The sequence below is a fragment of the Podarcis liolepis genome (genome assembly GCF_965112155.1).
Source record: "Podarcis liolepis genome assembly, chromosome: 8".
NCBI lineage: Eukaryota > Metazoa > Chordata > Lepidosauria > Squamata > Lacertidae > Podarcis > Podarcis liolepis.
This window is the reverse complement of record NC_139560.1, coordinates 64,064,489-64,087,858: the sequence shown is the minus strand read 5'-3', so window position 1 is coordinate 64,087,858 and position 23,370 is coordinate 64,064,489. Positions and strand designations below refer to the sequence as shown.

General features: G+C 44.4%; 1 protein-coding gene and 1 long non-coding RNA gene across 28 annotated transcripts in view; one reads left to right on the top strand and one right to left on the bottom strand.

The window, feature by feature from the left end:
- The window catches only part of RREB1 (ras responsive element binding protein 1), a 131,702-nt gene that overhangs the window by 86,149 nt on the left and 22,183 nt on the right, over window positions 1–23,370 (bottom strand). For 3 of the 27 annotated variants that reach the window (XM_083518991.1, XM_083519017.1, XM_083519015.1), the window contains exon 3: window positions 8,826–9,012. The exons of the other annotated variants lie outside the window; for them this stretch is intronic. The gene's annotated coding sequence lies outside the window, so the exon portion shown is untranslated. The remainder of the gene's footprint in view (window positions 1–8,825; window positions 9,013–23,370) is intronic. 27 annotated transcript variants of the gene reach the window in all.
- LOC310714436 lies at window positions 3,238–10,347 on the top strand. The gene is made up of 3 exons (XR_014529763.1): window positions 3,238–3,497; window positions 4,222–4,366; window positions 9,282–10,347. It is a non-coding gene; the product is annotated as an uncharacterized lncRNA (long non-coding RNA).

The following is a 23,370-nucleotide window of genomic DNA, read 5'->3' as shown; positions in this document are numbered from 1 at the left end:
CATCTGATACACGATGGCCGACACATGCACCACTTTTGGCCCCCAACGGGGGCAGAATGGGACAAAATGACCCGGAACGCAATCCCTGTGCAAACAGGAAGCTGCCTATATTATTATTTATTAAACTGTATGCTGTCCTCCATCTGAAGATCCCACAGCAAAGAGCGATGGGTTAAATAAAAAGCTCTCATGGTAGAAGAATAGGCCTTGTGACTCTTCCACTTAAAATCTGTTGTTTGACCTGGATTTAAAGTAATTGTTACTAGTCACAGGGATACTTCAACCTCAGTACAGATCATTGCTCTGTATTAAAAAAAACAGTTCCCTTTCTCTTCTGTCTGTTTAGCATTATAGCCAGTGCAAAGGGCCCCATTTAAAAATTACACCATGTGCAAGAAGTGATATGCAGTGAGCTGCGTGCCTGTAGTGGCTCACCACAACGATCAGGCAGTTTTCCACATGTCACCTCAAACTGTCATAAAGTTAGGCTCACATCATCATCTGCATGGGGAAAACACTTCACCAGAAAATGGCTCACCATGTATCAGCGGCCTAATCTAGAGTGGTCAGCCCATGGCAGCTGTATAACCTCACCCTAAGCTAGTCGTGACGTAAGCCTGAGAGTATTTCAAGTTAGCCAGTTTCAGCAATGAAGTACTTATCTGGAAAATGCCAGCCCTGAACCATTTCACTCTTCACTGTATATCTATGGAGATTATCAATCAATCATCCAATTTGCATGCCACCTTTCCAAAATTAAAGCCATGCTCAAGGCAGCTTACACACCATACGAAAAATTGCATCACTACAAGCATAGCAAAAGTAGTCATAAACATACGCCACAGCAGCAGCAAGAATTCTTATTGCAAAACATTGGAAGACAGAAGATCTACCCACCATGGAAGACTGGCAGATGCAACTAATTGATTACATGGAGATGGCGGAGATGACTGGCAGAATCCGAGACCAGGGAGAAGAGCAAGTGGAAGAAGATTGGGGGAAATTTAAAATCTATTTGCAGAAATATTGTAAAATTTCTGAATGTTGATGACATTGAAATGAATTGTGGGGGTTCTAGCAACAAGATAAAATCTAAGATTAAACCAACAACAGGTAAATTAATGGGCTATGAATTTGCTGAACTAACTTTGAAAAGGGATACAAGAACGGGGGACGCGAGGAAGTCAGGAGAATATGTGAATTTAAGATCTAAAATTAAGAAAGAAGGAATTTTTGTGTTTTTCCTATATGTGCTTTTTCTTTTTGTTATTAGTCTTTAATGTATGTATTTTGTATTTTTGTGCTTAATGTGTGTATTGTTGTATTTTGTATTATGTATTTGTGTTTCTATTTTTTTTCTTGTTCTTGTCTTTGTATTTTTTCTATACTTTGTAAAATCCAATAAAAACTTCTAAAAAACACAAAAAACAAAAGTAGTCATAAACAATAAACAAGACGTCAAAAACACACACGACCAAATTGAACAATTCCCGCATAAATAATGAGATACAAAATAAAGATACAGAAAATTAAAACCATCAACAACCCACCTCAACAAAAACCCTTAAGCAAGACCCAAATCCATGAGCCTCTTCAGCACTCCACTTTTGTAGCTGGAGTCAGTCAGAGCCGCACCTGCCCATGCCAGGTGGGAAAAGGCCTACGAGATAGGGAGCAGATCTTCCAGGACTCATAGCGAAGCTGGGGTCTACCCATCCCAACAAACCACTCCTGCTTTGCATCCTTTTCAGAAAGTCCCATTTCCCCTTTGCACCCAAAGAGCCCCAGAAAAACAAATAAGGAAATGATTAGTGGAGAATGGGAAAAGGTGCAGTCATGATAAATATCATGCATTATTTCATATTCCAGGAAGGCCAGCTCCAGACCTTTATAGAAGTGCAAGGTGCTCCCCTCTATCTGCATATGCCAAGACATACGTATTATATATACAAGGCTGCTCCTCAACTGGTGTGATCTGCGTAGATAAGATCTGATGAAGCGGCCGTGGAAGCCTGCCTTGCCTGCCAAACTGTCCATTGTCAGGAATCTGGAGAGTATCGTGAAGGAGGGCCTAGAGTTTAGGATCACAACTCCATCAACAAGAGCCTGAAACTCTTAATCTCAGGGCATGGGTTTGAGCCCCACGTTGGGCCAAAGATTCCTGTATCGCAGGGAGTTGGGACAAGATGACCCACGTGGTTCCTCCACAATTCATGGTCAACTCCACAATTTTGGCAACTGCAGCAGCCTTTTGGAAGCTCCAGTCAGTGACGGGTCACCTGCTGGTCTGCAGGCCTCATCAAGATGCCTGAGTCTGCTAACCTTTGACAGTAAGCATGCATTCCCAGTGCTAGCATACATCTAGGGCACCACAGCATCCTTTGAAAAAGCACTGTTGACAACTCCGCTTGCTGGAAAACCAATGAGTGTGTGTCCAGGGTACATTAGTGTGTGCCCTTTTAAAATGTGTTGGGGGGGATTACTGGATTCTTCTTGTTTCTATTTTTTATTATGCTTTTTTTCTAAAAAAAATTGTTTAGGGGTACTCTCATTTTCCTACTCATATTGAAATATTGCCCCTCAATGGGGCCAAACATAGATTCACAACATGTTTAGGTACCCCTGCATCCCCCCAGAAAAAAGCACTGCTATTATGTACCTTGTGTGATTTTTTTGTGGTTTTACAATGCAAACCTCTCTGGGACCTGTGGTACCACGGGTTACAGATGCTTCAGGTTACAAGCGCTTCAGGTTACAGACTCCGCTAACCCAGAAATAGTACCTCAGGTTAAAAACTTTGCTTCAGGGTGAGAACAGAAATCGTGAGGCGGCGGCGCGGCGGCGGCAGGGGGAGGCCCCATTAGCTAAAGTGGTGCTTCAGGTGAAGAACAGTTTCAGGTGAAGAACGGACCTCCAGAACGAATTAAGTTCTTAACCCGAGGTACCACTGTACAAATATATGGTGGTGGTGGTGATGATGCAAGCATGCTTTGTATTCCTGAAGAACCTACATCGGTGGGATGCTGGAGCAAGCAGAATCCCAGGCTATATATGGTATGTTTATCTAACAATCTGATATAAACAGGTTACCAAAAAAAAGACAACGGTGAGGTGAGCAGAAGTCTCAGTTCAGATCCAGAGTTTTCTCGGCCACCAATTGGCTTCACATCATTCCTTGCAGGAATGCGAAGCGAAGGTTCTTGAGAAGCCTCTCAAAAGCAGGAAGTTCCACTCTGCTGTACCAAAGAGCAGCTATCTGCAGAGCTCTCCACAGTTGCTGGCTCGGCTCCACCCCTGCCTACTGCTACTGCTGCTGCCCCATTCACAAGGCAACCCCAAAGAGGGCACGAAAGTACATACGGCAAAGAATGCTGCCTGTTCCAAAGGTTGACGAGCACCGACAAGTGCGCCATCGACTTTCTTGAAGGAACAGCTGGGAGCAGCCAAGAGCACCGGCGCTCTCTGCCCACCCCATGCACAGGCAAGAGAGGACCTTTGTAAGACTATTTCATAACAGATCCAAAAAAGAAAGGGTTTTTTTTTTTCCTTTTTTGAGGGAGGGTAGTTGTTTAAAGGGGTGGAGGAAGGAAGGTTTACTGGAGATGCCTCAGAGCAGACTCATAACTAGATTTAGAGTCCTGCCTAACCTGTTTTGTGGTATGTACTGTTTAACTGTGCTCTTTCTTTCCTTCCTTCCCTCCCTCCTTCCTTTCTTGGCAAGGAGATCCGCAGCCCCTTTTCCTCCTCTCTCTTTCACACATTTCTAAGAGGCTGTGCTGTGTTAAAGTGACATTTCAAAAGAAGCCCATCAGACTGCCACAAATGTTTATTAAGGCATACAGCATCTATATTTTGTAGCACTGAATTGTTCAGAGCATTTTGCTTTCATAAGTTCCTTTATCCCTCTTAGCCACCTCTCCTACTGCGAAAACCGAATGTCCTCAAATAAAACACCTTTTTTCAAAGTAAAGCTTTTTTTAAAACTGTACACCACTTTGAGACTTTTTTTTTTTTTGCAGTAAGCGACAAATAAATATAACAAGTCTGGCCAGTCCGAACTTGCAAACCACCCCACCTCCCATGCAGTAAAAAAACACCCAAAAAACCCTTTCCTTTAGCATTGCAAGGGCACATGCATGTATATATGTCAATGGAAGGAAGGGGAGGGGGAGAAATAAGAGGTTTGCCTGCTTAACAAGAAACTGCTAAACTTTACCACAGGACACAACAGCAGAGAAAAGAGGGCATTCTAGTGATGGAAAGAGGAAGATGTTCAGCAGCTGTTTAAGCAGCTGACATCAATCATGGCAAGGGAGCAGTTAACAAAAAACAAAAAAACAAGAGCAGAGAAGGAGGAAAGAGGAAGGTTGGAAATAAAGAGGCTTCTCAAAGCCTAGTAACGTTATTTGAATGCACTTCAGAGATGCTCAGTGCAAAAGCTGAGCTGGACAGAAAGCTAGGCACAAAGTTCTAAAAGCAAGCCTCCGTACCATTCAAAACCCATCAGGCTGAGGCCCAGTTTGTGAGACCCACTTTGTTACAATTCCCAGCATTACAACACAGAATCTGGAGTAACGCAGCCTCACGGCTCTGCAAAGTTACCCCTTTCTCCAGGTGTGCATGGCTTTGCCAAGGACCTATTTATTGCTTGAGGCCCTTTCGCTCCTTTTATCGTTTTTTCAATGAAAAGCACGACAAGGGTCTCTTGGGATCCAGGACGCTGCTTCAGCAGTCCAAGCCCTAGACAGACAGAGCTGTGGCTGTGTGTGTGTGTGTGTGTGTGTGTGTGTGTGTGTAAAAAGAACTGAAAATCTTGGAAGTGAGATCCATGGTAAAGCTCATAGTGGCATGGTTCAGACATCACCCTAAGCTGAACCATGGGTTTGGAACAAATGCGTGAGCTCCTGGAAAGAAGATCACAGCAGCTCTGCTGGTCAGCAGTCATTTTACTGCCGTTCCACACTGACAGTTCCAGGTGATCCAATCCTAAATCTCACAATTTAGCTCTCTCTACGCTAACCACAAGCTGTAACCAAGGTTTGTCCTGTGATTTTCTGAGTCATGGTTTGTTGGCTTAGCACAGCAGCAAAACTAGGAGGGAGGAATGAACTGACCATTCTTCCAGAGCCCACAAGCCGGTCCAGCTGAACCATCATTTGGCTTAGCATAACAATCGGGAACAGGCCATACATACATCAGCTGCTTTAACACTGTACGCTCAAAGTGCTAATACTCTACTTTGAATAAGCCTGAATATTTTGGAATAAATTTTATTTCCTTGTTTCAAAGAAGAATCTGCTTAAAAGTTGTGCTGAGCCAATGCAATACCCCAAAACCAACAGGGTCAATGTAGCCCTATGAACCCCTCCCTCGAGATAATTTCCTCACATCAATCTGAATTTGGGCCTTGGCTACAACAGTCTGACAGCTTCCATTCCGGAAATCTTTTAATTTTGTATATCTTCTCCTGGTGCTGCACATACCAAATTACAACACAGTTTCCAGTGGCAAGGTGACAAGGGCATTTGTGGACCCCTGCTCTGCAAAAAAGAGGCAAAAGAGAACAAGGCTTCTGAGTCTTTAAATGGTTGCAAGGGTCAGAATTCCTATAGTGACCACTCCTCTCATTGTTGTATGAGATGGTGAACATACTGAAACTTCCTCCATCCAGCTCTTTAAAACAAGCAATGTCCTGAGGTTGTGTTTGAAGACTTTTCTCATCAATAAGAATGCACACAAGCTGAATAAGCACAACAAGGGACAGCCATTTTTTATTTTCCCAGTCACCCCACTGCCCCTACTTGATTGGATATCCAGATTAAGTAAGGGAGATGGTGTTTGCAACTAAAATAATAATAATAATAATTCCAGCCCACCCAAATAACTGTACTACCTCCACTTGTGTTCTGTTTCCTGTTCTGCAAAGCCACCCAAAGCACTGGCATCATAAGCCTCAAGTGCCTCTTGCAAATGTTCCAATACCTGCAGTGACAGCCAAGCCAGAGAGGTTGAAATATAGCGCTGTCAACCTTGCCAGTTGGGCTAGGCAGCTCCTTCTCTGCTCTAAGGTGGGGCATAGCAGGTGCTTATTATTAATCAATGTGTCATTCGGAGGGACCTCTGCAAATCTGCAAGGGATCATTAAGAGAAGCCCCAAAATATACAGAAAGCAAGAAACGTTACAGCCATCACCACCTGAGCATGTCCGATAAATAACAATTGTGCAGTTCTCATCTGCACTGCTGCATTTATTGATTGATTGATTGAGTGATTGATTGATTATGACTGCATCTGGGGAGGAAAAGGTGCATTACTCTTTTTACAAAAAGAACTCAACTGCCAGAAGACAAAATGATGTTGCTTCAAACACACCCAAGAAATCTGGTTTGTGCAAAAGACCTTCTGCAGTTATATCGAACAGTTGTGCTTCCAGCAACAAACAGGGCATTGATAAAAACTGGAAGAGCCTCTGTTCTGGGGCTTTAAGTTCTGCAAATGAAACAATCCACTGCTGACGCTTTTCAGAGGGAGTGTTTTAAAAAAAAGTGTTTCAGGGGGAGGGAGGGAGATGCCTCAGCTGCAGAAAATGTTATATGCAGAATATCAATTAAAAATAAACACACATGTGGCGCTGAAAATGAATGAGAGCTACTGTTGAGCATTGTCACTCATTACTGAAAAGGTTGCCCCAAGGCAAAATGAACAGTATAATAGAAAATATATGGAAAGCTGGGGTTGGGGAGGAGGAATGGCAAAGAGGAGGCTGAGTGGGGGGGGGGCGGAGAGACAGACTACGCATTATGCGCTTTGTAAGTAAAACAGGAAAATAAGGCATTTTGACACTCCAACATACAGATTTTGCATTTTCATCAACTAAACAGGAGCACTTAGTTTGCTTTCCTAATAGCAGCTACACCATTTCCACACTTGCACCAGAAAAAGGAAACATCTGGTGCTAACTGTCATTGTAGTCCAACCCCTTATAAATGTTTCAAGGAGTTTTGAGCTATTCAGCCAGAGGCTTTTTACTCAAAACAGTATCCCTTTAGTGGTACCAGGGTGATAAAGAACCCCAGTCCATACATCCAACAGGTAGACCATGCCTTCTGACTAGATGGCAGAACAGCAGTTTGCAGATCCCACACCTTAATGGTTCCTCTCGCTTGAGACAAAACCAGCTGAGCTCAGAATACCTCAGTTATGTCAATGTTTGATCAGTATGCGAAGCCATCAAGCAAGCTGGAGGTCGAGGGGTTGCAGGAGGAGAAACGGGAACGGAGAAACAAGGATTACAAACCATTTATATGTGCAAGGTTCTGTCTCGTTTTAGGAGAGCAGTCCACATGTGACCTTCATAATTGACTAAAAGGGTATTTCAAGGCAGTCCTTGGAGTGGGGAGGGGGGTGCCCTGTTATTTTGCAAATGCTTGTCCACAAATCCTCTCCTGGGTTACATTGGGAGTTGAAACAGTAAGTAAAATTGTTTATTTTCCAACCAAGTTGTGTCTCTAGCCTTCACAAACCTCCCTGAAGAGACCAACAGGTATCTTGCATCATCTGCAGACATCCCAAATTTAACTAGTTTGTACTCTCAACCCCAAAACCAGGGTCCCCCTTTTCAAAGTGGAAAAGAATATTCAGATGTGTTCTATTTTTCCTGAACGATGCCAGGCTGTCAATTCCACAGCAACATGAACCTCCTCTTCCTGGCAACATATAGGAAATGAACAGCTTTTTCTAACAAGATAACAAACCCCCAAATTATTAAGTTCTATACGCGTACTCTTTGAGAACATTTTGGTCCCACGGACTAGTTTTAAGGAGTAACAGGTGCACTCAAGCAGAGGACAGAAAGGACATTGCCTTTTAGTGATAAGAAAAGCACAAGGAAATCTTTGGAACATATTTATTAAGAGAGAGAAAGAAGTAGCAGCGTTAGTAGTAAAAAGTGAAAGATGGGATTGGTCAGGGTTTGGAAGATGCTACTCCCCACCTGTTTGAAAAGCTGTGGTGCTCCTTTTCTAAACGACATTTAGAAGACAACCACACGCAAGCAAAACTTAAAATTCTGTTGTTGTTTTTCTAAGGGCTCGGCATATTTCGCATATTCTTGACACCATCCCTGTAAGGTAGACAAGCATTCTACCCTACTGCAGGCTGGAGGCAGAGGTTGAGACATATCAGCTTGTCTAAAGTTTCCGTGTGAGCTTATAGAGCAGGTAAGATTTGAGCAGAGGCTTGCCTGGTTCCTATTTTATTATCCTCTGGAGGCTTGGAGATGACTTATTTCTCCTATTTTTAAAGATAACAATCTTAATCCGGCTGCTTCACACTGGCATGGTGCCAGCATCCAGAACGATGGGGGGAAATGCCAAGGGCTGAAACCAGATCAGCTAATGCAACTCTGCTGGGTGGCAGCTACGGCAAGCAGAAATCCACCCCCTTGGCATGGGTGCTGCCTTGTTAATGGCAGTGGCACCCCTACACACAGAGAGAGAGTATATACACACACCACAGTTGGGGCTGACAGTCTTAGCAGTGGCGCCAGCCAAGTACATGTGGGTAGGCCATTAAGGGCGGTTCTAGCTGCACTGAGCCGGGCTCTGGGCCTGACCAGGGTGCATGTGCTAGATGGCACCACACAGTTTATGATGCCAGTCCCACCAACGACGTATGCATGTCAAAGGGCAATGCCAGTGTCCTTAACAGGGTGGTGCCAGGAAATAAATGCAGACTGAGCGGGGCCAGAGCTCTGCTTGCCACTATGGGCTGCACCCACGAGCTATTAAGGAGCCGCAGAGATGCACGCGCCACAAGCGACTTACCTAGCGGACCAACAGAGCCTGAAAATCTGGGTTCTCGTATTATAATTTCCGCTTCTAAACCTAGTTTTTTGCTAGATTGGCGTGTTCATTTTCATAGCATTTGCTGTTATGTCGAAGTGAACTAGCCCTGCCCGAATCAGGAAAGAACCCAAAAACATACCAGATCATGGACACCGCAACACAGCAACTGCAGAAATAGAAGGGGGGGGGTGGTAAAAAAAATACTGTTCACTGATAAAGTATCGTGAGTGTGGCCAGCGTTTTGGGGATTCTGATGCTCTCAAAAGAAAACTTTTAAACTCTTCCCTGTTCTCTCCTGGTTTCGAGTTTATCTGTTCAAACGTCAATAATGTTTAAGTATCTGAAACAGCAGGGTAGCTGTGTTTGTAAGCCATGCGAAGGCTGCAATTGCAATACCGCCTTCTCAATGTAATCTCTCTCCACTCCCCTTTCCAGAGCTACAGGCATGAAGATGCAGGCCAAAGTACAAGCAAGGGAAATTAGCCAACCGGAGCTGCTGCGGAGGCTCACCTCCTCCCTAACCCCATGTGGCATCTCTGGACCAATCAACAAGCTCCACCCAGCTGTTCAGCTCTGCTCCCCGCACCCAATGACTGACAGAAGTGCACTGTTACTGCAGAAGGTGTCATCCATCACTGGAGAAAGAGAGCTTTTCAGTGTACCAGAAACTTTAGACATCTTAAATCCATCCTAACACCTGCATTTTCTCCTTCCACACCCTGTTCTTTTCTCTCTTTTTAAGGGGGTGGGGTGTGATTTGAATGCATGCACACATACAGATAAGACACCCCCCCAAAAAAAACCTTTTAAAACTTCTTGTTATAACATGGTTTTCAGCCACTGCAAAAAAAATAAACTCTGCATACAAACAACTTGTTAAGGATCTGAAACACCCTGCCATTGCACTGTTCTTCCAACATTGTGTAGCACACACACAACCTTACGTTTGCCTCTCCTGAACCTTTAGGAGCTATGGGTGGCATGATATTGCTAAAAAACAGAAGAAAGAAATAGACCTGACAGCATATAATATATGCCCAGATGACAGAAGACTGGCTTTACTAAAGACTCACGGGCATGCAAAATGCTTATCGAATGAGGCAGCTAGTATTTCCAATGTGGAGACTCCTCTAATTTCCCTACACAGAGTCTATTTTTAATCACCAACTACATGCACCCTCGCGTGTGCATACGTGCCACAGTAGAACTGAACAAGCTCAGTAGTTCAGTAGTTCTATTTCACAGTTAACTTTGTGCTTCCATGTATGAGAAGAAACCTTTCTCCCCTTTCCTTTAGAAATTTTGCAAAAAGCAGCTAAGGGCACAATCCCGTTGCCCGAGCTGAGATTCCCACATCCCCAAAGTGCAAAGTAAACAGTTTGTCAAGTGCATCCCTTAATTCTTCCCATCAAGCCTGCACTTCCCTCCTATCTTATAACTCTCTTAACTTATGAACAGCAATTGAAGGATTAATGACAGAGCTGGGAATTTTAACCTAGGGCTAGGGCCAGAGATTTGAAGGCATCTATAAAGTACGAGTGAGAGAGACCAGGTACAGCTCTCTCTCTCACTCTCCATGTCCCATTTACTACCTTGAAAGCCTCTTTCTATTTTCATGTCCAAAACTAACAACTCACAACTGCTCAGTTTGCACAAGGACAGCTATGCCTATCACGTTACGCAGTTGAGAACTCGTGCCATCCAAGCAAAGCCACAGCCAGCCCCAGAACATTTCAAATTAGAACTACGTAACACACCATCTCCCAAACTTTGGTCTAACCAGGGTTGCACACTGCCAGTGCCGATCGGTTTCATTCATGAGCAATAACATGACGCAACGGCAGCAAGGCTACAGAGCGTGCTCAGACAGAACAAAGTGACCTGCAAATCTGTTTACCCTAAATTTGTGCTTTACTTTTGAGATCAAAAAAGTTCAATCCTCATGGCACTTTACAGGCAAGACCTCTTGGGTTAAGTTACTCATTTAAAGTGGAGCAAAGCTTTGTTGGTGTAGAGTAGACTGGAGATTAATTCACCAATATAATTTTCTAGTTATGGGACAGAATAGACAATAACGGCTAGAATTTACTGCACATTTATCGGGGAGGGCATTCATTTGAATGTCAAGATTTGAAAACGATACACATTTTGAAAACGGAAAAGATCAGGTCCAGTTCCAGACCATTTTTCTCCAACATTGTTGCCATCCAAAGTGGGAGATGCTAAGCACAAGACTTTCTGCAGACAGGATAGGGCCAGAAATTGGCATTATTATTTTTTTCGGTCAAGCAATAGGTTCAGACAGTTAAGCTGATGCAGCAATGTGCCCTCAAAGGACACAATTTAGAAGCACCTTTTTGATGCACAAGAATTTGCAAACATCACCCCTGACAAGAACACTTGTGTGAGACTGGACGGTTTAACTTTCTTGGACCGTTGCTCAAGCTTCATGGCCTCTCTCTGCTGTTTTTTTAACTGCAAGTTACACCTTAAGCATGGAAGGGAAGAGCATGGATTTGCTTTCCAGCCCCTCCAGCCCCTTACTTAAAACCAAAAAATAGTAGTAGTAATAATAATAATAATAAAAGTCTTCCATCCTTTTGACCTTGGACTTGTTCATTTTGTCGGTGTCTTTCAGCACATTCTCTTTGCTAACTATTCCACACACTGCGAGCCCTGATAAAAGTGGTTAATGTTTACTGAAACCTGCGCATGAACTGTACTAAACCTGATAGGGAGGAAAAAAGGCAACGTTCTGCTAACAGCATCTCTGACCTTTTTTATTTAAAAAAAAGCTGCACTCATTTTGACTTTTTAGCAAACCGTTTTCAAATAAATTGTATGTAGTTTTGGAGTGGGGGAGAGGCTGAGGAGAGAAGAGCAGGCAGCAAAAGATCAGAACAAGTAATAAAAAAGAAAGAATTTCTACAATGCCCGCACAGCAGCTGACCCAAACACTAAGATGTGTACCAAACCAGCCTCTTGGGGTCTGGGGAAAGGATCCATTAAGTTTGCTTCCTACAGAAACAAAAGGAGGAGCAGCAGGGAGCCGAGAAACCAAAGATCACATCACATGTGTACAAGGTTAGCAAATAAAAGCTGTCAGAAGAAACATATTGGCATCTGCTCTAAGGCAAAGGTGCAGAAGTTCTGACCCTCCAGATGTTATTGGGACTGCAACTCCCATAAGCCTCAGAAGCATGGCCAATGGCCAAAGTTGCAGCCCAGCAACATCTGGGACGGCTACAGGTTACCCATCCCTGTCCTCGGACTCCTACTCAGGTACACAGGCATGACCTAATATCCCATTAAACTCAATGCCTGCAGTTATGCCGCAGCACATTACAACACAAGGTTTCTGTGACGGAGGCGGCATGATGCGGTTTCGCAAAGCGAGAAACCAAAAGCCAAGGTTTGGGGGTGCCAGAAAAAAATCTATTACTTTGGTCCTGCCAGCCTTCAGCAGCCAACCTTCCTCGGGACATCAGCAGAGCTCTCCCAAATTTTCCAGGCTATCGTTGTGCTTGCTATCATTTTGTACAGATTAGCTATCGCTTTGTGCTGCTGGTTCAATGGTTTCTTCCACACAGTCATTGTTCTGACCCAGATTTGGGGGGGGGGGGTTTGTAAGCCATCACCATAATTTGATCTGATAAATTTTCCATTCTTCTTCTTTACACATCATGAAGGGCAATGGAAAGAAGGCTTTAAATTATGTTAACATATTTGTGCATAAGGATTAAAACTCAATCTGAACTCTGCAAAGAGCAGCTCTTTTCTCTCCCCCCCCCCCCGTTTTCTTTTTTTGTAAAGCAAGATGCTCTCCCAGGTGTTTAAACCAACTTTCCCCTGCTCTCCCCTACACAGCAGCAACAGAAAGGCAGTCACCTTGGAAACAAACATTGCCCAGTGTTTGCAGAACAAACAATGGTACCTTTTCAGCCAGTATGAAGCAGGCAAGGCATGGGGCAGCCAAGCAGTCCTGGGGCTTACGGGAGTGTTAACATATTGCATTCATTCAGAGAGTCAAAAAATAGTTCAGCACTAGAAGTGAGACTCTCTCAAAGAGTGAATCTTTGGCTGGAAACCACAGCCAGACAATCCTGTGAGGTCAGCCCAGTCTCCCAACTAGGTGGCAAACTTCGCTGCGCAGTTAAGCCTGACAATTATTTTAATTGCCTCCTGGAGAAAGCAAAGCAGTTAGCTCATCCCTCCAAAGCAAACTTTGAAAAAGGAGCAAATGCATAAAATGTATAGGCGTTTGCATCCATATGTTTTATTCCACTAATTTTACAAATGCTTCCCACCAGATGACAATGTTTAGGGTTGCCGTCTCTGTGACTGAAAGGTGTTTATTATTTCCCCCTGAAAACTGGGTGCAGAATTATGCAAGCACATATAGGCATCTCATCACGGACCCAAGTCCCAGGTCTCAGCCTCAAAAGAATGCTGCATTCAGCAGACAAAAATGGCAATTTATAAAAAGTCACCACCTCAACCTGAATACACAAACATAAGCAGGGCACTCAGGTCACAATGCTAATTTCAAAAAGTTGTTGGGTTTTTAAAGAGAGACTGGCCGTATGCTTCTGCACAGTAAACAACTAGCAAGCTGTTAAAAACAGTAGCGCTTTAGCCTATCATAAAAAGTAAAGCTGTTATGCTTATAAGGATGCAAATGTAGAGATATCCTATGGGGGGCGGGGAGAGAACTATGAGCTTGACACCCAGCGACACCACTTTGCATAGAAGGAATGAGAAGTAGCAGAGTCTGGCTGGATCATAGAATCATAGAGTTGGAAGAGACCACAAGGGCCATCGAGTCCAACCCCCTGCCAAGCAGGAAACACCATCAGAGCACTCCTGACATATGGTTGTCAAGCCTCTGCTTAAAGACTTCCAAAGTAGGAGACTCCACCACACTCCTTGGCAGCAAATTCCACTGTCAAACAGCTCTTACTGTCAGGAAGTTCTTCCTAATGTTTAGGTGGAATCTTCTTTCTTGTAGTTTGGATCCATTGCTCCGTGTCCGCTTCTCTGGAGTAGCAGAAAACAACCTTTCTCCCTCCTCTATATGACATCCTTTTATATATTTGAACATGGCTATCATATCACCCCTGAACCTCCTCTTCTCCAGGCTAAACATGCCCAGCTCCCTTAGCCGTTCCTCATAAGGCATCGTTTCCAGGCCTTTGACCATTTTGGTTGCCCTCCTCTGGACACGTTCCAGTTTGTCAGTGTCCTTCTTGAACTGTGGTGCCCAGAACTGGACACATTACTCCAGGTGAGGCCAAACGCCCTGGATCAGGCCAAATGCCCTTCTAGTACAAGAATCCTGTTCAGCAGATGCTCATGGGAAGAACTCAAGCAAAACCCTAGCGCAACAGCATTCTCCCCAAATGTGATTCCCAACAACATTACAGCGACAAAAGATTAAGTAAAAGAAAAGAACAAATAAGGGATAAATTTGACAAAATTAAGTTTAGGATTTGCTGAAACAATTTTGGAAATTGGGATGTAGAAAGGGGAGGTTTGGGGAAGTCAGAGAAGTGAGGTTTATGAAAAAAGGAGATGAAATTATACATGTTTGTTTGTTTCTTTATTTGTTTGTATTGTTTATAAAAACTTTGTAAAATCAATAAAAAAAAATTTTAAAAAAACAAACAAATGTGATTCCCAACAACAACTCAGCCTTCGAAATCAGCCGAGCGCCAGGCACATTTTGCAACAGGCAGAAAGCCTTTTGCGAGGAAGTTGAGATGTTTGGTCACCAAGTTTGGTGCCTAACATCTCCACCTGGCTGGCTGGCGTGGGTCTTTTGGTGTTGCGGTGCCCCATAGACCATTTGCCTTGTAATCTTGGTTTTTTTATTAAAAGGGGGCGGGAGCATAGTGTTGTGGTGACCATAACCTAGTTTTAATATGCCATCTGGCTCCTAGATTTTAAATCTCAGTTTCCAACAGTGCAGCGGTACTCAAAGGTCGCTGCCTCAAAGAGTGGAGGTCGAACATGGCTTCTTAAGTATCAATGGCTACTCTAGCCACAATGACTATGTCAACAACTATACATTGCACCTCTGCACCCAGCAGTTGAGTATCTAGTAGTCCTTTCTCATACCAGCAGGAATATAAAAATGTCAAAAAAATTATGCGTGCCTCTTTGTACACAGTCAACCAAACTTGTCAAAGCTCAAGATGTGTGGATCAATTAATGTTTTAAGCTCTGGTGCAAGCAGTGAACTCCACACCCAGAATTCTGTTCAAGCAACCAATTTAACCCGCAATCCAGTATGCAAAAATATCTGACACAGAAACACAGGAGCCCTGGAAAACGATGTTAAGCTGTGTGATGCTCCCTTGGTTTCCCCTTTGGCAACCCCAGCAGCTGATCAAAAAGAAGGAAACAAAACCCTAAGACGATTAAGGAAAAAACAGCATTCCGAGTGGACCATCGCTGTGCTTCATCGCCAGCTACAGCTCTGCCCTGAAACCCTGGCTACATTCCTGAGAACAATTACATATAGGAAACGCCTGTTTATATTAATTGCATTAAAGCAGAAGATACTACTGCTTAGCTGCCTGTATTATTGCAACCCTAGAAAGCTAAATCCCATTCTTCCTCTCCCCCCTTAGCAAAGCCTGAGAGGGAAAGAAGGAGTTAAAAATGTATAAAACATGTTTCACAATGACCCGTCGCTCACTTAATAACAGCGGCGCACAAAGAGAGCGCATGACTGGAAGCAGAAATGTCTCGAGGATGCTGTTCCTATGTTAACATGCTGCACCTTCTAAGGAACTTAGAAAGAAAAGGGGGGCAACTTCGGGCCTCATCCCTTTTCCACTCTCCACTCCCAGCACTATTTCTCCCTACGGAAACTCAAAGAGTAAGCAAGCTCCCCCACAAAGATGAAGGAAGAGGAGATTGTGAGCTTCTTCAGCAACTGCCAAGGAAGAAAGGGGTTAAGCGTGACCATCTTGCTGAGGGAAACAGAAAGGAGCAGCAGGCAGAGGTGCAGGCTCAAACAAAACGAAGAGTGAAAGTTATCGGTAGCTTTCAAAAACCGCACCCACAGAAAAAACGCCTCTCCTCCACTACAAACACAGGCAAGCAGAACAGTTGCAGCAGAACAAATCCGTCTCTTATCTTCATCTCTCTCCCTCCCCATCACAAGTTTTCAGGACAAAACTCTTTCAGTTGCGGGGGGCTGGGGGGCAGAGAGAGAGATGAGCAGCCTCACCCACCCAACCCCTCCTGGGTGACTGTCTTAGTCCGCGCTGCCCTTTGCTAATACATAACATTTTCAATGAAGCCTTGGTGACCCTTCCCAGCTTCTGCCCAGTCACAGTTAAGATACTGCTGCACACAAAACAATAAACATCTGCAGCTCTCTCTCTCTCTCTCTCTCTCTCTCTCTCTCTCTCTGTGTGTGTGTGTGTGTGTGTGTGTGTTATAAAACCCTTTGCCTCCCCAACACATCCCAGCCACCTCCACAACCCAAAAACGGTTGTACAAGCTTCTGGCTGCAAAGGCTTGCATCTACCCACTGCACGATTTTGACAGGGAATTGGCAACCAATGTGGCATAGTCTTCCTCAAATCTGAATTATCAGAGGCACTTAGCTTTTCTTCCTTCACAAAGTGGCTCTCTTGTCATTTTTAATATTTACCTCACAAAAATATCTAGTGTGAAGCCATGCTTTAAAAAGACTGCAGAGGTGATGTTACAGTTGCCAACTTTATTATTTTTCTCCATTTAACCAGACCTTGGTTAAATGTCTTGATCTGCCAACGTTCCTCTCTGTTCTGGGAAAACCAAGTGTTTGTTTTTTTTATAGGTCAGGTTGCTGTCAAGCATAGAAACAGGCCAGGCTATTGTTTTCTGGTCAGCTGGCAACCGTAGGTGTTACACCTTTTCTCTTCAATGGCTTTCCACAAAAATAAAAAATAAAATTTAAAGACATCTTTGGCAAACCAGAATTGTCCAACTCTTACCATGCAAAAGAGCCCACAAGGTAGCATTCAATTCCATGGATGGTGTTCTTCACACCTGCAACACACCTTACCTCTCTAGATCAGTTTTGAAATTACAGGTTGGAGGCAAAAGTGAAACACTCACTCCAAAAAAAACCAAAGCACCGGTTCCGAACACACCAATTCCAATTTAATGAGCTTACAAATCAGACTGCAATTCTGTAAGAGGACACAAGGGTCAAGATCCACAATATCGGGATGGAAGCGTGCTTGGAATTGAAGCCCAGCTTGTATTATTTAAACGTGCAGAAACCCAGAAGGTAACCAACACTTCTTCCATCCTTGTTGCAGATCAATGCCAAGATGATTTCCAATTTTGATTATGTGGTTAAAGACACAGGAGTCTTACAAGGGGGGGAAGTAGGCAAACTTACCATCCTGAGGCTGGAAAACAAACTGAAGTACACTATACTCCTGTCACACAGTCATGCTCCAGTTCCTCTTCCCCCTTCCACAGTCATTTTATGTTCCACAAAGTGAAGCAGAACTTACAGTAGCTGCGTTTGCCAGCAAACCATTTATTTTTAAAGTGGAGTGGCACACTGTTGACTAAAAGCAAAGATCTATCAGTATAGTGCACCTCATTTATGTATATTTCTGCCAACTCATTCCAGCTGGTGTAAGTCGAGTTATCAAACTTTTCAACCAGCTCCTGCAGCTGCACGTGTCGCAGAGCAGATGACCACATCCCTCTCCATTTGGGTACCAATTTTTGAACAGATTGCTGCAGTGGAAAAAAGACACAAGCAGGCCAGGTGCTCTCCCACAGGACAGTCGGCAGGGCTAAAATGAGATGCGGCTGACCTCTGACAAATATGAAAACCTGAAAGACCGCCTCTCCCCATATAAACTGCCCCAGACACTGCGTTCATCATCTGAGGTGATTCGTCGTGTGCCTCCTCCACGTGAGGTCCAGAGGGTGGCAACACAAGAAGAGGCCTTCTCTGTAGTGGCTCCCTGTTTGCAGAATGCTCTGCTCAGAGAGGTTTGCCTGGCGCCTTCATTATATACAGTCATACCTCAGGTTACAGACGTTTCAGGTTGCGTTTTTTCGGGTTACGGACCACCGAAACCCGGAAGTACCGGAACGGGTTACTTCCGGGTTTTGGCGGTCATGCATGCGCAGAAGCACTAAATCACACTTCGCGCATAAGTGCTGAATCGCAACCAGCGTGTGCGCAGACGCGGGTTGCGAACATGCATCCCACAAGGATCTCGTTCGCAACCCGAGCGTCCACTGTACAGTGGTACCTCCAGTTGCAGATGAGATCCTTTCCAGAGGTCCAGCCAGGACCCAGAGGTTTTCACAACCGTAGAGACCGCTTCTGCGAGTGCGCACAGCAGTCTACCGCTTCTGCGCATGCGCGCATGGCAAAAACCAGGAAATATACTTCCAGGTTTGCCGTTTACATAACCAGAGGGAGATGTAAGCGGAGGTATGACTGTGTTTTAGGCACCAGGAGAAAACATTCCTCTTCAACCAGGCCTTTGGCTGATTAAAACCCTACAGTCTTTTAAATGTGTCTGTGAGAAACGGGGGCGTTATTGTTTTGCTGTTTTGTTTTATTATTTACTTGTTTTTATTCCTGTATTTTATTCTGTTAACTGTCCTGGGACCTTATGATGAATGGGGGGAGGGATGTAAATCTAATAAATAGGTAGCAAATGCATCATTATTAAAAGCCACTACTAGAACATATTCCACTGATTTTTACAAAGTTCACTTTGATCCAATGCTCAATCTTCTTCCAACATAAGCAGCTGACCAGAGTATGACATAGTAAAAGCACATGATACAAGTGGAAAGCACTTACTGACACTGAAACTGCTCCAGAATTTATTTATTTTTAAGGCTGTCACTTTTTTATACAGCAACAGCTCTACAGGAGTCTTGGTACCCAACACGACAACTCTGCAAAGTAGGCCAGTAGCAGGCCCGGATTGCTGATAGACTATCAAGGATGAAACAAAGGACTGCTCAAAGTCATCTAAGATGAGAGGTTTAAATTGAGGGGGCTTTCTTTGTCACCAAGCTCAAGCTACTCCAGTTCACAAATTTGGCTCTATCTTATGTATCCATATACAGATTCACAGATTTGTAGAGTTCGAAGGGACCACAGGGGTCATCTAGCCCAACCTCTTGCAATTGCAGGAATCTTTCACCCAACGTGGGACTCGAAACCACAACCTAGAGATTAAAAGTCTCATGCTCTGCCAACTGAGCTATCCCTCCTCCTCATATCATGTTTAAAACAGGTTTTGTTGGGTTGTTGTTTTTTAACAACCAACTCATTTTAAATTAAGTGAGCAATAAAAGAACGTTCAGTTATCTAGCGTGAGTCAGAGTACTGCACACCTAATTTAAAAAAGCTCCGAACCTTCTCCACTCTATAGAAAACCTACAATAGCCTGTTTAACAGGGCCGCTAAACACACACACACCTACACACACACAGCTGAAGCCAGCATGGATTATCTAGATGCAATGCAATTGATTTGTGGTGAATTCTCACAAATTCATTAGGACCAGGAACACTTGTTATACCCATCAATGTGCTATAATAAAGATTCATTGGTTTAAAAAATTGTATCTCTCAGTAGATCAAATTATTATAAAATCCATGCAACGGCAATCACCAAAACAATCTTACTCACAGAAATATATTAATCAGAACCCATTAAACAAAATTGATTGACTCCAATAATTAAATATAAATGACTGCTGGAAAACCCCAACTTTGCCCCCAGTGTCTAATTACAGCTGTATTAATTACAACAATCATATAAACAAGGTTCATTGTTTGTTGTACCCCCACAAGCCAAAGTTGCACTCAAAATGCTCAGAGCTGGCTTACAGGATGTTTTAGCAAGTAATGTTTTGCTGCTACTAACAAAAAATTATTTCCCCATTTTATTTTCCGGTTTTGTCCAATGCAGTTGTAAACACTAGAAATTCATCTTATAGATTAATGTTTAAACTTTTATTATGAATTATTTGCAATTCATATACAACTTTAAGAAAACAACAACCCACAGTGCTTTATAGCTCCTGCTAATGATCTTACAGCTATTACCTCCATTCTACAGACATGGAACCTGGTGCTAAGATGTCAAACTTCCCCAAGTCATCCAGCCGATGTGGACAGATTCCTTCAAGCTGGAAAGCCCACCACCTGTCCTCTTGACCCGTGCCCGTCATGGCTGATTAGAGCGTGTCCAGACGAGGTGCGGGCCCCCCTGGGGGATATCATCAATTTGTCCCTTGGCACCGGGATATTCCCAGGGGAACTGAAGGAGGCGGTGGTGCGTCCGCTCTTAAAGAAAACATCGTTAGATCCCTTAGATCTATCCAATTACCGCCCGGTCTCGAATCTTCCATTCCTGGGTAAGGTGATTGAGAGAGCGGTTGCTGAACAGCTTGGTAGGTTTCTGGATGAAACATCTGCTTTGGATCCATTCCAGTCCGGCTTCCGTGCTGGTCATGGGACCGAGACGGCTCTGGTCGCCCTAACAGATGATCTCCGCAGGCAGCTGGATCGAGGCGGGTCGGGGCTGCTGATTCTTCTAGATCTGTCAGCAGCCTTTGACATGGTGGATCACGAACTCCTGGACCACCGCCTTGCCGACGTGGGGATCCAGGGCACAGTCCTTCAATGGCTGCGCTCGTTTCTCTCTGATCGGGGACAGAGGGTGGCGCTTGGGGGGGAATTGTCATCGCGTCACTCCTTGGTGTGTGGAGTGCCTCAGGGTGCGATTCTCTCCCCGATGCTTTTTAACATCTTTATGCGCCCCCTCGCCCAGCTTGTCCGGAGTTTTGGGCTGGGTTGCCATCAGTATGCTGATGACACCCAACTCTATCTGTTGATGGATGGCCATCCTAACTCGGCCCCAGACACACTGACCAGATGTCTGGAAGCTGTGGCTGGATGGTTACGTGGGAGCCGGTTGAAGTTAAATCCTTCGAAGACAGAGGTCCTCTGGCTGGGGCGGGACGATATGGGATCGAGGGGGCAACTCCCATCTCTTGCGGGGGTGCAATTAGTGCCAGCACCGTCCGTTAAGAGTTTGGGTGTAATCTTCGATACCTCCCTTTCTATGGAGGCGCAGATTACAGCTATAACAAAGGCGGCATTTTTCCATCTCCGCCAAGCTAAGCAGTTGGCCCCTTATCTCTCTCGCCCTGACCTAGCCACTGTGATCCATGCGACGGTCACCTCCAGACTGGATTATTGTAACTCGCTTTACGTGGGGCTGCCCTTGAGACTGACCCAGAAACTCCAGCGGGTGCAGAATGCCGCAGCGAGACTCCTTACGGGGTCTTCGCTGCGGGATCACATTCATCCGGTGCTATACCAGCTGCACTGGCTCCCGGTGGAGTACAGGATCAGGTTTAAGGTGCTGGTTTTAACCTTTAAAGCCCTATACGGTCTAGGACCCTCGTACCTACGGGACCGCCTCTCCTGGTATGCCCCACAGAGAAACCTACGGTCTACAAATAATAACACCCTCAAGGTCCCAGGCCTCAGAGAGGTTAGGCTGGCCTCAACTAGAGCCAGGGCCTTCTCGGCTGCAGCTCCAACCTGGTGGAATGCTCTGTCACAAGAGACTAGGGCCCTGCGGGATCTGACATCTTTCCGCAGGGCCTGCAAGACAGAGTTGTTCCGCCAAGCTTTTGGTCAGGGCGCAGCCTGACTCCCTCCTCCGGCAACCTGCACAGAATTTTGTTTAATCGGTTGCCATCAATTTGATTTTAACTAATTTTTATAATGAAATATTTTTAGAATGTGTTATTATTTTATTGTTATTTGACTGTTGTTAGCCGCCCTGAGCCCGGCTCGGCTGGGGAGGGCGGGATATAAATAAAATTTATTATTATTATTATTATTATTATTATCCATATGGATGACAAGGAATTTGAACTCATAACTCCAATTCCCTGACTATTGTACAATGTTGCATCTCCACATATAGCTCCATCGGTAGTAGAGCGTGAGACTCAATCTCAGGTTCGTGGGTTCAAGGCCCCATGTTGGGCAAAAGATTCCCACATTGCAGTGGGTTAAGACTAGGCGACCCTCATGATCCCTTCCAACTCTACAATTCTATGATTTCAATACATGACACCAAACAAGTGATAACCATTTCCCATGACAGAGACACAAAAACAACTCTCCTTCCTGACACCAAGGTCACAGTGCTATCCACATGGTAGCCATATAAGCAGATATGGGAAGTCCATTCTGCCTCTCATCTTAACAGTTATGTTCCAGTGTTCAGCTCCACGACCTCTTTCCAATGCAGGGAGTCAACCCTGAAACATATGGAGAAGCAATAAAGACCAATGATTTCCTATGCAAGGGCATCAGGACTTTCGCTAAGCACTGAAGAGCACAGGCAACTGACACTGGATCAGGGAAGACGGCGGCTTCCATAGCAAGCCAATGCAAGCATTTCCACCTAGACTTGAGGCCCAGCATCTCACAACAATAAGTTGCAATACGTATCAGATTCCTAGTGTTCTTAAAAGTTTTTCTTCCAAGCTAAGGTTCATCTCCATGCTAGAATTAAATAATAATTCCATTTTCACACTATATGGAAAGTGATCCTAAACCTGCTACTTATGTTATTTATTATTATTATTATTATTATTTATTGAATTTATATACAGTGGTACCTCGGTTTAAGAACAGTCCTGCTTAAGAACAATTCGGTTTATGAACTCCACAGTAATATCAGGAATAGTGTCCCAGTTTGAGAACTATACCTCAGTCTAAGAAAGGAATCTGAGCGGTGAAAGGGCACCGGCGGCAGGAGGCCTCATTAGGGAAAGCGTGCCTCGGTTTAAGAACGGTTTCAGTTTAAGAACGGACTTCCAGAACGGATTAAGTTCATAAACCAAGGTACGACTGTACCGCCTCTATACCTGCAGGTCTCACAGCACGAAATCAGAACACAAAACCACAAAATACATAATCAAAACAAAAACAACCCGACAAGCCCCCCCCCAACACACTTCAAAAGGGCATAGGATGTCAATCAACCCAGTTTAAAAGCAATTTAAAAGAAGCAGCAGTACTCTGTTGCTGGGCAGCAGCAGTCCTTTTGAAGCCTGTCAGGCCCCACCCTGGGCCAGGTGGAGAGAGGCAGAAGCAAGGCCCTCAGGCTCTCAACAAGACTTTCCTTATACTGGTACCTGCACATAGGCCTGGTTAGATGCAAGGATCACTACCCATTCATCTCCCATAAAATGTCTGCTGAAAAGCCGTGATGGACAGGGAGCAGAATGATTCATAAGAGCTTACTTTGACATGACTCATCCAACATCTGTTCACTGAAGACAGATGCTCAGAGGATTACTACCTGGAGGCAACTGGGAACAACATAGCAGTGAGATGATGCCTCCCATCTCCTTTGCAATATTCAGGGGCAGATCCTGGTACCAGGACATGAGGAGCTCAGGGACATTCTCACCTCTGCCAACAAACTCCATCGCCA